The 16,226-nt window shown below is 38.7% G+C and overlaps 1 protein-coding gene across 9 annotated transcripts in view; it reads right to left on the reverse strand.

Annotated features, from left to right (window-relative positions):
* The window catches only part of PPP2R2B (protein phosphatase 2 regulatory subunit Bbeta), a 453,296-nt gene that overhangs the window by 295,505 nt on the left and 141,565 nt on the right, over nucleotides 1–16,226 (reverse strand). The window contains exon 2 of one of the 9 annotated variants that reach the window (XM_077772963.1): nucleotides 13,469–13,579. The exons of the other annotated variants lie outside the window; for them this stretch is intronic. The gene's annotated coding sequence lies outside the window, so the exon portion shown is untranslated. The remainder of the gene's footprint in view (nucleotides 1–13,468; nucleotides 13,580–16,226) is intronic. 9 annotated transcript variants of the gene reach the window in all.

The raw sequence follows: 16,226 nt of genomic DNA on the forward strand, positions 1-16,226 counted from the left end.
CAAGCTGAAGGGCATCACTGGTCTCTCAATTCTTTAAGAATGACGTCTCAATTCCTTAACTTGACCAGTGCCCTCTCATGGTTTGGCTCTAATCTACACTTTCCAATTCATAACCCACTTCTCTATACATAATAGATTTTTGCTATACTGGATTCAATATATTTGTAATTATCCTAACACAGCAATTCTCAGATTGTAATTGTTTGCCATTTTACTCTCATTTTCTCATGAGTGTACAGTGGAGTTTTCCAGAGGCTACATGATGTGTGATACAACAACAGACCAAATGCAGAAGCATACAGGAGAACACAGTAGTCTTCAAGTAAGCCAGACATTAAAGAGATTTACAAAAAAATATGATGTAATGCTATTCTTCTTACTAATATTTTGTTTTGAAAAAATATATTAATTTTTTTGTAAAAGTATCCTGTGGATATTAAGACACAATGGATTTATTGTTATTTTAAAATGAATTAACAAATATTTCTAAAATCTGTTTTAATTTCTAATAAACTAAATATAAGAAGATAGTTACATAAATTAAAACTCTTTGGGGTCCTTAATAATTTTTAAGGTTGTAAAGGGGTCCTCGAATAGCTTGAGAACCACAGTTCGAATGGTTAGGAATATATACTTTAAAATCAGATTGGCTTGGAGGTACTAAAAACTTATTGATCTCAGGAAAGTTAAGGTTACATAAGAATCCTGAGTTTCTTCAATAGCAAAATGAGAATAATTATCAACGTTATAGGCTAATAGGACCAAAATACCTGAGCCATAATTGGCACATGTAAACCTACAGCAAGTGGGAGATTCTGCCATTATATGATCAACATAACAATCATTGTTTTTTTTTAAATTTTTTAAACATTTATTTATTTTTTTGAGACAGAGCACGAGCTGGGGAGGGGCAGAGAGAGAGGGAGACACAGAATCTGAAACAGGTTCCAGGCTGTGAGCTAGCTGTCAGCACAGAGCCCGATGCGGGGCTTGAACCCACGGACGGCAAGATCATGACCTGAGCCGAAGGAGGACGCTTAACTGACTGAGCCACCCAGGCACCCCATAACAATCATTTTTATTGTCATTTTCCGAGTGTGCTCTAGCCTTCCAGCTTCCGAATTATTAGTGACCTTATATCTGCAGGGACTGCCTTCTTAGCGATTGTTTTACCTACTGAGAGCCAACAGAGATAATATTTTGCAGGATTAGGTGACTCTCTTCACTCCTCCTCGGACCTATCATTCAGGCAGACCTATCATTCAGGCAGTAGAGATAGCTCCCTCTTCTGTACATGCAATTCTGAACCAAAGAAGGCCGAACCAAAAAGACCAAAGTGTTATATTCTTTGTTTCTTCGTTTCTAACTACACTTTTATAACTTAGAGCAAGGATATTAATCTTAGAGTCTGGAGCCTGGGAGGGGAATAAAAAGGACTTTTGAAGATCAAAAGCTTGGCTTTAAATACTAAGCACCAATGCCTGGCAGACTGAAAGCTTGGTATTTATTCTATGAGGAAGAAAAAAAAGGGAAGAATACAAACGGATTGCATAAGAGCATTATTATGAAAGGAAACCAAAGTCTGACCAAGTGGCAGGAAGCATGAAGATCAGATGGGCAAGTCTACAGATTGGATGTCCTCTGAATTTCTGATAAGGCTCATTAAACTCAGTCCTGAGATGGGGAGATGAATGATAGAAATTACAGACAGATTATGGGAAATCTCACAGACAGCATGGGCGGGGGTGGGGAGGGCTGGTACCTCAAGATCTAAAGTATAGCCCAGAGGTTACAAAGTTCTTGGAGATGAAGAATCCTACCGTCTGACCAATGTGGGGCCTCAGTGACAGCTGTGACAATTGTTCAGGTAGACTGCTGAATATATCTGGTTGGAATCCCATAATCCCAGCGTCAGGAGAAAGAGAATGTTAGACGTGTTCCTATAATTCCCATAGATCGAGACAAAAGCAGAAATAGTCAAAAATATGCTGGTAGACCCAAAGTTGCCAGGAGCCAAATGAGTGTGTGGACATTGGACTAGAGGTCACTGCAGGACCACATTCAACAGTAGCAGACAATAACATCAACAGCAGGAAACAGAAAAAAGTCACACCCAAGCCAGGACTGGGAGAAAATATAAACTAAACATACTTGATAAAGAACTCGTCTCCAGCTTATTTTAAATAACTCTTACAACTCAGTGATAAAAAGACAGCCTGATAAAAATGGGGGCAAAATAGTTGAAGATACTTAACCAAAGAAAAAGTACAGATGGCTAATAAGCACATGAAAATATGTTCAATATTATTAGTCATTAGCGAAATGAAAATTAAAGCCATACTGAGAAGTACTGCATACCTACTAAAAGTGCTAAGACTAACTCTCTCCAGTGTTGGTGAGGATGTGGAGAAACGGGCAATCTCATACAGTAATGGTGGGATTGCAAAATTGCACCCCTGGAAAATATTTGGTAGTTTCCTATAAACACACACCAGTCATTTGATTCATAGATATTTATTCAGGGGAAATAAAAACATATGTCCACACAAATATTTGTATTTGAATGTTCATAGCAGCTTTTATTTATAATAGCCAAAAATTGGAGCAACCCAAATGTCTACCAACTGGTGAATGCTTAGTACTTCTACACAATGTAATACTATTCAACAACTAAAAAGAACTAACCACTGATCAGTGTAACCCAGATACATCTCAAAATCTTGTGGTAATTGAAAGAATCCAGAAACAAAAGGCTATATGCTGCATGATTCCTTTAATATGATATTCTACAAAGACAAAACTATAGTGACAAATGATAGATCATCAGGTCCTAGTGCCAGATGGTGGGAAGAGGACGTTGATTTCAAAAAAGCAGAACTTTTTGAGGTAACAGAAATATTTTCTGTGCCATCCAATATGGTAGTCCTACCCACATATGACTATGGAGCACCTGACATATGGTTCTTAGGACCAAAGGACTGGATTTTTCGCTACTTAGAATTTAAATTAAATTAAATATAAATACAATTAAAAATTACAATGGAAAACTTTTAAGTATGTTAGGAGAAAATTGGGTCTTTTTACATATTTTTTCTACCGTGAACTTTATAAAATCTAAATAGAAATCATGTGTTTTTGATGCAAATTTTGTGTCTGAATTGTGATATCCTGTAAGGGTAAAATACACAATGAATTTCAAAGAATTAATGTGAAAAAAGATATAAAATACCTTGATATATTTTTATATTGATTACATATCAAAATAATTATACTTGGATATATTAAGTTACAATATATTATTAACAATTTAATTCACCATTTCTTCTATTTTTTTTTAAATGTGGCCACTGGAAAATTTTAAATTAAATTATGTGGGTTATATTATATTTCCATTGGATAGCACTATCTTATATAACAATCATAGTAATGGTTATAAGACTGTATGCCCTTGTCAAAACTTATTGAACTATACGTTTAACTAGCAAATTTTATAATATGTCAATTATACCCCATTCAACAGATTAAAATAAAAAAGATAAACAATATCATCAGGAAGACGGGTCAAGATGAGTTACCTCCGGAGAGGGTAGAAATGAATTACTCCTGTGGGGTGGAGGGTACAAAATGAGTTTACACCTGGGGTAGAGGATACAATGGGTAACAACTGGGAAGGACTTGCTTTATGCCTTGTGGGGATAAGATAAGTACCATCTGGAGTGAGGACAAGATGAGTTATAGCTGGAAGGCAGCACTACAGGGATAGAGGTCCATATGGAATACCAGAAAAAGTAAATGTGCTTAGCTGATTCCCATGAGGATGTCACAGAGATGCCATTCTGATAGGGAAAGGGGAAAGTACAGGATGGTTGGGTGATTGTGAAATGGGATGCTTAGATCTTTAGTTATCTGTTTAAATATGAAAGTTGTTGCATTACCATGAACTGGTGAGTACATCTTCTGACATCAGCAGAAGCAGAGGTCAAAACCAATAAAGCTGCATTTTTGCCCCAGTGAGTTGATGGGCTATTGTGACTACACATTTTAAGCCATGAATATGCCCAAAAGTCAAGTGCTTTTTATACATTTCCATATTTTGTCTTCTAAAATCAAATGATATGATCGCCAAAAGCATGGTACCCAAAGTGACATAAGGTACCTCAGGCACCATACAGGTGCTGGGGCAGATTTTAAATTTTTGAAGGAAATACACCTGGCAGATGCCATGCAAACTGTTAGGGTGAAGTAGATCACAGTTTCAACATTAGGCTGTGTGACAGATCATATTTTGGCAAAGCTTAGTTTTTAGTCATTGCGATTTCGAACTAATTATGGTTCAAAAATTAATATGGAGAAGAAAATCTGGTTCCAAGGTTCAAGAAATTGTTTAGTGCTCAATGGGTATTTTTTATTTCTGAAAAATTAAATTATTTTTCTCTTTATATCTATTTTTCCAAAATTCCACTAAATTATTTGGATGCAAATTTGTATTAAGTTACTCTGAACTTAATAAAGAAACCATTAGATACCTCTTTTGCCTAGGAAGCAGAGACTGAGACAATGAGGTCTCTGGGACGTGAGCAAGTTTCGAGATCTCTGCTCTTCAAGGTTCATATTATTGTCTCCACGTTGTAGTAGAAGAAACTGATAACCTGAGTATAGAGGAATTTCCCCAAGGGCAAATACTAGTAGGTACCAGACTTAGGATTTAATTCCATGCTCCCCTCAACATAAAAATTCATGCTTGTGACCTCCTAGGTCTGCTTTATGATCCTTCAGTACAGCTCCTGAGACAGACACCCAAGAAAAGGCAGATGGTCCATGGAGAAGTAATAGTGGGACACGAGAGTTCCCTCGGGGGTGAGAGAGGGCAGTGGGAGGTCACAAAAAGAATCAGGGTCAGTGACCCCAGCTGTTTCTAACCAGCAACTATTCCCGCAATTGAAATTTACACTGAGAGATTAAGTGACTTACTTGGGGTCCCATGAGGACCTCATCCATCCTCCTAGAGTATGATATCCCACTCCTATGAAAACCTGAGGAAGAGGGAGTAACTTAGTATTAAGTCAAGCAGCTCTTGAGTTCAGTTCATTAGCTGCTTGGGTGTTCCTGGCTTTTTATTCTAACCTCAATATACATACTGTGACCCGTTTCTTATCCTGATGGTCTGGGAGCATTTTCCTCACAATTACGCATGTATTACTATCCTCTTAAGAGGTCAGTAAAACCTTTCATTTGAAAAGCTGATTTATTTGCATCCATAATCTTCCTGTTAGTTAGACAATCTGCATAATACCCTTGCAAGAAATATTTTTAACTAGCCTTTCCAAAATATGGAAGGAAGCCTCCTTAATAATAGAAGGCATTAACTATCTTAAACAGGAACCCATTTGCAGATTAAATTTGCCAAAAGGTCAGCTTGCAGCTGCCACTGTGTGGCATACCCCACGTGTCCCCTGTGTCACATACTGTGACATATCTCAAGAAGAGTCAGGGTCTTTTCCAGTCTGCTGATTCTCTGTTTCAATTAGAATAGATTTAAGAGTCCCCAAGCTTTGGTTTCTAGGTGGCCTTGCACAATATTATTAATAATTCAATCATACCTGTGCTGATAACAGAATGCATTTATACCATCCCACAAAAAAGCCCAAACAGATTAAGGACTACCCTATGGCTAATTTCTTTAGCAGTTTCCTATCTGGTTGACATCCATTTATCTAATTGCAGCTAGAAGATTTAATTTTCATTTTGTTGGCTTAGAATTAATGAGAAAACCTGTTTACTTTTTAAATATTTGACTCATTCTTTTTCATCTCCTGAATAATATTGAGATAGTCCATTCCATGGGGTGAATACTATATTTTATCAGTTTTCATTCTCTGAATTCATTTCAGCTGAGTCTAGCTATTTACACTTTGAAGCCCAACATGAAATTTAATCTTTCATTGCAAAGAATTTCTTTTTTTATGGGAGGCCAACAATGAGGCAGGCAGCAGAGTATTCATTTGGATATTCAGAAAATTTTAGAGAAAGAAAACATTTTAAGAGCTCTCCTTCCCTAAGTTCGAAACCTGCTTTGATTATTTATGAACTTCCAAGTAACATGAGATGGTTTACTTAACCCAGATTTGAGACAAGTGAGGTGCCTAGCATGCAAAGTGTGTGGTGTTCACTCTCAGGGCTGTGGCACCATCAGTGAGTGAGTACCTCCTGCCTTAACTTCTGCGCTGTAGGCTCGAGGCTTGCTTCCTTCCAGTCCTGGCTCTGATCTCAGCATCCCTTGCTTGCATCTGACAACATGTGCTGATACTAGCAACATTTCTCATGGTGGTGTAGTGGGGATGAAATGAAATAATTCATACAGAGCCCTTAATATATTGGCTGGCACATAGTAAGTGTCTATAAATGTCCAATGATGTTACTATGAATAGTATGTTATTGTGATGGACTGAATTGTCCCCTGCCCCCATTCATATGTTGAAGCCTTAACTCCCAGTGTGATGGGATTTGGAGGTGGGGCTTTTGAGAGCTCATCGGGATTAGATGAGGTCATGAGAAAGGGATCCTCATGATTTTAGCATCATTATGGGATGATGAGAACTTATGCAGCGAAAGAGAGAATTTTTGCACGCTGGTGGGAACGCAAACTGGTGCAGTCACTCTGGAAAATAGTATGGAGGTTCCTCAGAAAATTCAAAATAGAACTATCCTATGACCCAGCAATTGCACTGCTAGGTATTTATCGAAAGGATACAGGAGTACTGATTCGAAGGGGCATATGCACCCCAATGTTTATAACAGCATTATTGTCAATAGCTGAAGTATGGAAGCAGTCCAAATGTCCAACAGCTGATGAATGGATAAAGAAGATATGTATGTATATGTACATATACACACATGTACATGTGTGTGTATATATATATATATATATATACACACACACAATGGAATATTACTCCATGATCAAAAAGAATGAAATCTTGTCATCTGCAGCAATGTGGATGGAACTTGAGTGTATTATGCTAAGTGAAACAAGTCAGAGAAAGACACATATCATATGATTTCACTCATGTGTGGAATTTAAGAAGCAAAAGAGATGAGCATAAGGTAAGGAAAGCACTTGTTGGGATGAGCGCTGGGTGTCATATGTAAGTGAGGAATCACTAAATTCTATTCCTGAAATCATTATTACACTCTATGCTAACTAAATTGGATTTAAATAAATAAAAAAAGAACATATGAGGATGGAGATGTATGGAAACTTTAAAACCTAAAGCATGACAATTTCAGTCTACAATGAGTTTATTAAATAGAAGTAGACAATTTTATAATTAGCCCCATAATTCAGACTCTGATAGAATTTAAAAATTATTAGCTAAATGAATGTTTCAACAAACATATCTCTAATGATTTTTAGCTTCTGTCTGTCAATGCCTTGTGCTTGTTGATACAAGACATATCCACAAGTTTCGTATTTGCTTTATGAGAGAAATAAAAATAAGTCATGGAAAAAAATATGAGGAGAGCTTGTTCTATCTCTATCTACCATTTGAGGACACAGCAAGAAGGTAGCGGTATGCAAGCCAGGAAGGGGGTTCTCACCCAAACCTGATCACTACAGCACCCTTATCTTGAGCACTTTTAGTCTCCAGAACTGTGAGAAATAAATTTCTATTGTTTAAGCCACCCAGTCTATGGTATTTTATTATGGCAGCTTATGCAGTCTAAAACATGTTGTATTGTGCAATTTGAATGTGCTACCCTTTGCTTTTTAGTGGTTTCTTAGGCTCTTCTTAGAATAAACTAGAAAATCATCAACATGTCCCTAAAACCCAGAACAGTTAGGACCCCACGTATCAAGGTACGTCTAATGCTCTTTCTGAAAATCTCTGCATGCCAATCACACTGGCATTTTGGGTTCTTGAATGCACCATATTTTATCTCCCTCTGTCTGCTACCTGACCTTTGCTTAGGCTTTTCCTAGTCTAAAATGCTTCAGCATCCTTTCCACACAGTTAACCCCTGCATCCTTCATTTTACACTCCATCATTTCTTAGGGCTTAATGCAGATCTGTCAGACATTTTCTTGGTTTTAATAATAAATCACAGTTGGTCCTTATGCATTTATTTCTCTGATTACCATCTCTCTCTCTCCCACTAGAGGTTACGCTCTAAGACGTCAGGAATTCTTTCTGTTTTGATTGGTCATTTACCCTCAGCACAGTAACTTGTAATCAATGGGTGTACCATAAATAATTGTTTAGTGACTGGTATAAAAATAATTTGCCTCTGCTCCATCTTTGATAAGGCTATCCTCAGCCAGGCACAGGGCATGCACCGCCTCACATGGGAGACCAGTGTCTTTTGTATTAATAGTTCTAAAAGGTTCTGGGACCAATTATGGTGTAGAGGAGTGGTTTCTCCATACAATGCAATGCTTGGACACCAGCTGGTTTTGCTAAATTCGACTCAATTCTGACACTATCTACCCTATACTTTTTATGTTCCCTCCTTACATCGGATTAATGTGCTAGAGCAGCTCAAAGAACTCCAAGAAACATTTTCCTTAGTAGATTACCAGCTTATTATGAAAGGATATAATTTAGGAATAGCCAGATGAAAGAAGGCATGGGACAAGGGTGCAGAGCTCCCACGCCCTCTCTGAGGGCAACGCTTCATGTGTTCACTAACCAGGAAGCTCCCCAAACCCTGTCTTTTGGATTTTTTTATGGAAGCTTAATTACATAGGCATCATTGATTAAATAATTGGCTGCTGGTGATTGAAGTAAACCTTCAGTCCCTCTCCCCTCCCTGGAGGTTGAGCTGGAACTAAAAGTTCCAACCCACTGGTCACATGTTTGGCTCCACTGGCAACAGCCTGATCCTCCTGTGTTTTCTAAAAGTCACCTCATTACATAACAAAAGACACTAATGGCTCTCACTGCTTAGGAAACCCCAAGGGTTTGGGGAACTCAGTGCCAAAAATAGGGATAAAGACCAAATATACCTATTTCTCAATGTAAGTCACAAAATTACAAGTTCTTTTTGCTTATTTTCCAATTAGTGAGCCCAGAGGATTCCTCTTCCTATATGGCCAGACTTAGTTCCTGTTTTCTTCCATATGCAGTCACCTTCTTTGCATGTTTACTAGTTCACTACTATTTGTCGAGGATTTAGAACAGTAAGTTCAGCTGGGTATATGCAGTGAATTCAGGCACACTGTCTGCACTGAGGGTGCTGTCAGCATAGTGTGGTGGGAGGCAAATCACTGCACAAAGCTCTGATTTAAGTACATGTATCATCAGTTTCCTAGGAGAGGTGTAAGAACCCTAAGGAGAATGCTCTTCCCATTTGAGGAACCAGGGTCACTTCCTGCATGAGGTGACTCTGAGCACCAACACCTGACGAATGAGTAGGAGCTATAAAATGAAAAGTAGAGGGGAGAAAAATCAATATTCTCACTGACTGAGAGCAAGAATAGAGAAGGATGCTGAGGCGTTCTGCACATTTGCCAAAAAGGGGACCTGGTCCACAATCTTCTGTTTTGTCAACATTCACTTGTTCATTCATTCATTCACTTACTCATTCTCATTCATAACAAGCACTTATTAAGCCCATGATATGTGCTAAGTATTACCTTGGTATGGAGATGTCGTAGGAAAAAAGACAGATAAGTCCCATGCTCTTCGGGAGACTGCATACTGTTATTTTAAAATCCTATCTGTGCCTACGGAACTTTCATTTAACATGCAGGAAATGTTATTGAAAATACCATGTGTTTAGTCCAGTAGGCAAATCCCTGCCTAATGCTTCATTTCAGCCATTGAAATGTAGTTGTCGTATAGAGACTGTCTGTTCATGAAGGTAACATGTTTTGGAGGTAAGCCTGAGTTTATATTTAGCTGGAAGTGTCTATTTGCTACGAGCTGAGAAGCACAAAGAGCAGACAAGTACTTAACACAAAAACCAGGCTAAACAAATACTTGTTCTTGTTATCATCGCTTAGGCTGATGGGAGAATGCAGAGGGAAAGAAGGAGAGTTTTGGAAAAGAGGTTCTTCGCATGTAACTGGCCTGGAAGAATAAGGCCTGTGTTTGAGAAAAGGCAGGGACGATCCCTGAGGCTATTACCTCCTATCACTACTATGACTGGTCATTTTAGACCAAACTTTCAAACTAGCCCTACCCAAGGGAAAGTATTCAAGGAAGTTCTCTGCTTAGTAATAATGGAAAGAAATAGAGGACAACACGGATTTCCAGGATTTCCAGAATTTCCAAAAATTCTCTTTGCATACTAGGCCTCCTTTTTTATTTCCTGAATTTCAATGATTTTTCTAAATCTGTCACATTAAAACAATTCCTTCAGCCTCCCAATCTCCCAGTTACCATTACCCATATGGTCCCTATAGGACATAGTTCTTGAGTTATTTGATTATCTGTCTTGAAAAGATGAGACTAAATTGAGACATGGAGAATTTGAGGAACTTGACCGTAATCTCAAATAAATACAATAAATATATTTTGGTTACCACTCATTCCTCAATGAATTTAAACTATAAGGAGATATCCTTAAAAGCAATGGGACTATTTAATCCCAATTTACCTCCTGTGTTCTACTGCAATGGAGCCAGTTCATGCCCTGCACTTGCATTTATGTGGTCTTTGGTAGGATTTTCAGCCGGGACTAACCCAACTCCAAATCTATGGGTTATAAAGAACCAGCAGAGAAAATGACATATGGTGGAGAGCAGGTGGCTTTGAGAGACAATATTAGCTATGTATATATGAAATCACAACAAGTATAAATATTTAATTTCTAATGTTTGAAAGAGAAAAGAGGGTTTCTGTGAAAGTGGACTTTAATGCATATGTAAATTAATTATAATTCATGACATTCCTCACACAAATCATTATTTCAGAAAATGATGCAATCATTTCAAATCAATATTGACATTTTGGATGTAACAATACTTTTAAGGATTTGTTGAGGTATAGTTTCTCTTTTCCCTAAAGAGGGCTTTCTATCATAAGCAAGAAAGCTAGATGAAATGCAAAAACACCACATGGTTTTCATTTGTCAAGCCTGTGTAACCTGAGTTCATAGACCATCCATGGGGACCGTTGGGAAACAATGGTTAGGTTGGTGGCAGTTTACACAACTGTACTACTGGCCTGCCTCCTGGTACCTCATTACAACGTATATAAAGGTCACACCCAAAAGTTAATGGTCTGCATGTTTTCCTGGGCACATTTCTTATCTGTGGTGACCTCCATTTTCAGGGTGTGTTCATAACTATCTCCAAATTTGATTTCATGGCACAACCCACTTAACAAAGTACTCCAAATGTGGGAACTAATTAGAGATTCAAAGGAAGTAATGTAGCTGTTGCTGTTGCAAAAATATATTGCTGGCCAGGTTGGCCCTAAGTGAAGAATGAAACATCAGTGGATGGGGACACTGGGAAAGAATAAAGGTCATGGGCTGGTGAATAAACATCATAGGAATGGGTTTTATGACAAAGCCATCTCCTTTGGCTACGTGACGATCAGGAAGCATATTTGGTAGCCCAAATGGGAGCTCCAAAGAGCCCAATTTTAGGACTTGGCCCATCTTGTGTGGTATAGTTTGGGGTCCAGGGTCTTCAAGTCCCCCCTCTAGCTCAAAAGTATCTCCCTGGCTAGCCCACCACTCGCTGCATTAGAAATGACATTGGCTTCCACAAAAGCCATTCTCATCTGGACGTCCCACTCAAAATGCATGCATTCTGGAGCTAAAAGCCAAGGTATTACTTTTCTTTTTCCATTTTACTTTTCCTCCAAATCTACTGTATCAGAAAATCCAGCAAATGTATTTTCTACATAGCTCTCAAATATGCTCTTGTCTATATTCCCCACTACCCCTTCAGTCTAAGGCACCGTCACTATCCCCTTCTCAATGGGCCTCCTGCTTCCACTTTTGTCCCTTGAAATCTATACTCTGCAAGTAGCTAGAGGGGAAAAAAAAATTTTAACAGTTATGAATTAGATCATGCCATTCTTCTGCTTAAAATCCTCCAATGTCTTCCCTTGAGCTCAGAATAAATTCCAAATTGCTTATCCTGGCATTCAACTGAAAACATTCTTCCCACAGCCCTTTGCAGACCTAGCTCTCTCTCATTCATGTACCTTTTCCCTCTCCCATCCCATCAATCGAAAGAAGTTATCCTCTCTATACACCTACGCGCGCACGCACACACACACACACACACACAGCACATATCCTCTCCACTGTCAGGACTTCTTCATAAGTTCAGTTTCTGTGAAATGGTAGCCCTAGATCCTAAGGCTATATCATCAAGCTGCTGTACCTTTACCCAAGTTTGGCTGTTGCATCTAGGTGCAAACTTAGAGAAGGAATATGCTCTAACCATTACATTTCCTTAACTAGTGATTCATAGATTAACTGCCCTTTGTTCCCTGACAGGATACAATTGTGTTTGGTTCATATATTATTATATATTTGGAGCCATTGTACCCAAACTCAACTTCTATTAACTCCTTCCCCTCTATTGCAATTCTTAATGCTTGCCTCCTCTTTGTTAATGTTTAAAAATTAAACAAATGTTTAAATAAATGTTAAAAAAAACAACAACAAAGGGAACCTCCATCTCCTTTCACTGCATCTTTCTTTCCTCATCCCTTTTTGCAATGCAACTATCTTAAGAAAACTTACACCTTATTATCCTAAAAGCTTCTTGTCTTTCCAGGGATGATAGCGAAGTCATTTATAAAAAGTGGACTTGTAAAACACATGACTTTCACTTTGAGGCCAGCTATGACTCCCACTGAAACCTCCTTGAAGACAGTGCATTAGTATAACATCTCTAAAGGAAATCAGTAATTTTATTCACTTTGAAGTGATTTGTACAACATCTGTCCCATAGTTGGTATGCAAATATTTGTTATAAACACCATGTTATCCACAACTAAAAAAGGCAAAGTATTAACATTTTAAAATGATATTTGAGTTATTTAAATTCTTTCAACCCAGAAGAATAAAAAAGGAAATTCTAACCAGATGTTACCTTTTTTTTTTTTATCACTCAAGGAACATTCTATCTCTCTGAGGGTATAGTATGATCTCATCATATACATAGTTAATCAAATGATTATAAGTATACATACTTAGTAGAGACTGACAGAGTAAAAAAAAGTCATTCCTCTCCATCTGTCTATGTCCTGGTTTGCTATTGTCACCCCATAACCAAACATAATATCTGGCATTTGATTGGCGTCTAAGCTATATAGATTAAATGAATCAAGGCACACAGCTAGGAGGTGATAGAGCCAGGATTCTATGTCAGCTTTGTCTGATGACAAGCCTATTTCCCAGAGCAAACCTATATTGACTATATTCTTCATTTGTCAGAGTAACCGTGATGTTTTTTCCTGGTGCTGTTCTTTGAGGTGTATGCTCTCCTGACTGCTTTTACCTGTGTTGGTGTTTTCCTCACCAAGTGTCTGTAGGTGGGGTCATTCCTTGTGCAACATTTCTCAGAGCCAAGAAAACAAGTATCCCCGCTCACTGGTGTCCATCAATTATTCTGTGTGCAATTAAGAAATACAGTTTGCAGATAAGAATCCTCATTTATAGAAAGGTTCGAAGTTACTCCCAAGGACACCCTGTTAATGGCAGAGTTAGTTTCAGAACCTAACTGACGTGGTCTCTTTACATTCTCTTCTGAACAAAGAGAGAGAGCTACAAATAAATGATCTGTCTCCTAGCTGCTGGTCCATATTCTCTCTAACGCCACAGTGACTACCAACTTCGACCATTTAATCCTTCAGCCCAATCTTACTGTACACCCTAGATGTAGCCATACCAGACGACAAGGAAAGCGAACAGTCTAATGAATGGAGGAAAGTTAAGTGCTTCTTTCCTCAGCCTTTACTGAGCCCTGCCATTATATTTGCTACCTGAGGATGCAAAGTATTTATTTAATAGCCAAGTGCCAGGCAGTCTGATGTCTCCCTCCGCCAAAACAAAAGTTAATCATTTCATGTCATTTTGCCACCTACCTGTGCTTTTCACGGGGGCTTTCAGACTGTGAGCCTGAGAACGCTGCCCCACCCTCCTGCCTTTTCTCGAAAACATATCATCTGGCCCACCTGCATTTTTGTATGTAGGCCTCGGCAAAGAAACCATTATGAAATTGACAGAACTGCCAGAAAGTAGGATGACTTCACCGCATGTGAATTCACTGAGGAGGTGGCAGGCAGAGGCGTGGAGAGAGAGGAGGAAGAATATACATGAAGAGCAATTTGCCTTTGGGCTTCCCACCTCTTTCTGCGTGGTGTCAAGAATGTTCCATAGGCCTTTCAGAATTAGCGCGTTTGCTCCTAACGAACTACCCTGAGTCTCTTTCTGTGGAGCAGTGAGACTTTGGTCTGTTATCTGAAGTTGGTAAACGCTAAGAGTAATGAAGAACTCACAGACGAGAACAACAGCACGTACCTTCTACTGAGTGGGGATGAGGCGCTAACACTATGCTAAGCCTGTGTACACAGTATTTTATTCAATCCTTACAATTCTGCCCCACGTCAGTCCCATAGAGACCCTTCAAGGACTCCCCATTGCCTTTTGGACAAAGTCCAAGTAAATTAACAGAGTTTATGAGACCCTCTAAGACGCCATCAACCTTTGCAACTCTCAACTTCATCTTGTGCACTCGGCACCTCCCTTGAATATTTTGGTTTTATCTGTACCCGAATGCTTTTGGTTCTTCTTACGTTTTGTGCTCTCTCTTGCCTACAGGCTTTTAAGTACATTCCCCTGAGAATACGTTTCTTCTACCCTTCACCTGGTTAATTCGAACTTTCCCTCAAAATTTCACTCCCTTTTTCCTAGGGAGATTTGTCTCCAATTCCACCTAGACTAGGTCGGCTTCTCTGTTGGCTGCTTCCATGATTCATTCTACTTCCTCTTTTGTAACTCAATACCTGCAGTGACTAGTTAGATATGTACCTTTGGTAGTAGATTTAACCTTTGTGAAGGCTGGCAGGCATTGTGCCTTCTTATCAAAGTTGTTTCCCTAAGCATGGAACTAATTGCCTGTCATATGAGTAGACTCTGAATAAATGAATGGAAATCAATTACATACAAAATATATATTTGAGCTTTTCCATTGCAGAGAGGAGGAAACAGATTAAGAGGGGATGAATAATTTGCCCAAAGATATACACTTAGCCAATGGTGAAGCTAAGCTTTGAACCCAAGACTGATGCTCAAACCCAAGTTCACAATCACTCCACAGCATTGCCTTCTCAAAATTTCCTCCAACTCTCACAGGAAAAATAAAGACAATTACTATAGAGCGTTCATCTTACAGAAAAATTGAGTATAGAAAGCTGCTGGGGTTCTGGAAGGTGATCTTCCTCTCATCTGCTTTAAAGGTACCTGAGGGAGGCTGAGTGATCCCGAGTCTTTCTGTACCTGGGGCACAATGGAGTGCTTTCCCCAAATATGGCTTCCATCTCTCCACTATAGGTGGTAGTGGATAACAGGCAACCCATAGCTATAACTTTTAGATCTTCCCACAGATCTACATGAAAAAAGGGAAAGTGAGTTTCTCACATTCTGGGAGAGGTTGCCCAGGCAACAAAGACAGAGCCAGAGCAACAGACCACCCAGTAGAGACATGATGCAGTAATCTCCACATTCTCTCATAACTTCCGTGGGGTGGTAGCCAATTACTGTCATACATCTTTTCAGTGAGGCATCACGGAGAGATTCACCTGGCCCAAATGGACACAGTTTACAGAGGTCCCCATGGACAGCTAACCAGTATCTCCAGAACTTGCTATGTGGTCAGATAAAAAGCCCTGTGTTTAATTTCTAGATTATGCCAGAATAAGAGCTCTAAAGCTAAAAACAGTTCAGTAGTGCCATGAAAATGGCCACTGAATTAAATATTAATTTTCAGAATTAAGTTAGTTCACTTTGTATATAATGGCAACCCCTGACATAGCTCTGCCACTTAACAGCTATGTGATTTTTGATACATTAATCAAGATGTTGTTCATCTATAAAATGGGCTTATACATATAATTACCAATGGTGTGTGTGTGTTTCTGTTTGTATGAAGAGCCAGTGAGAAAATGCATGTAAAGCACTTAACATAACATATGGCGCATAATGGGCACTTAATAAATGAAAGCTATATTAATTATTAGCATACATTTGAGCTACTG

Source organism: Crocuta crocuta, unplaced genomic scaffold, assembly GCF_008692635.1.
Source record: "Crocuta crocuta isolate KB4526 unplaced genomic scaffold, BGI_CrCroc_1.0 scaffold107, whole genome shotgun sequence".
In the NCBI taxonomy this organism is placed as follows: domain Eukaryota; kingdom Metazoa; phylum Chordata; class Mammalia; order Carnivora; family Hyaenidae; genus Crocuta; species Crocuta crocuta.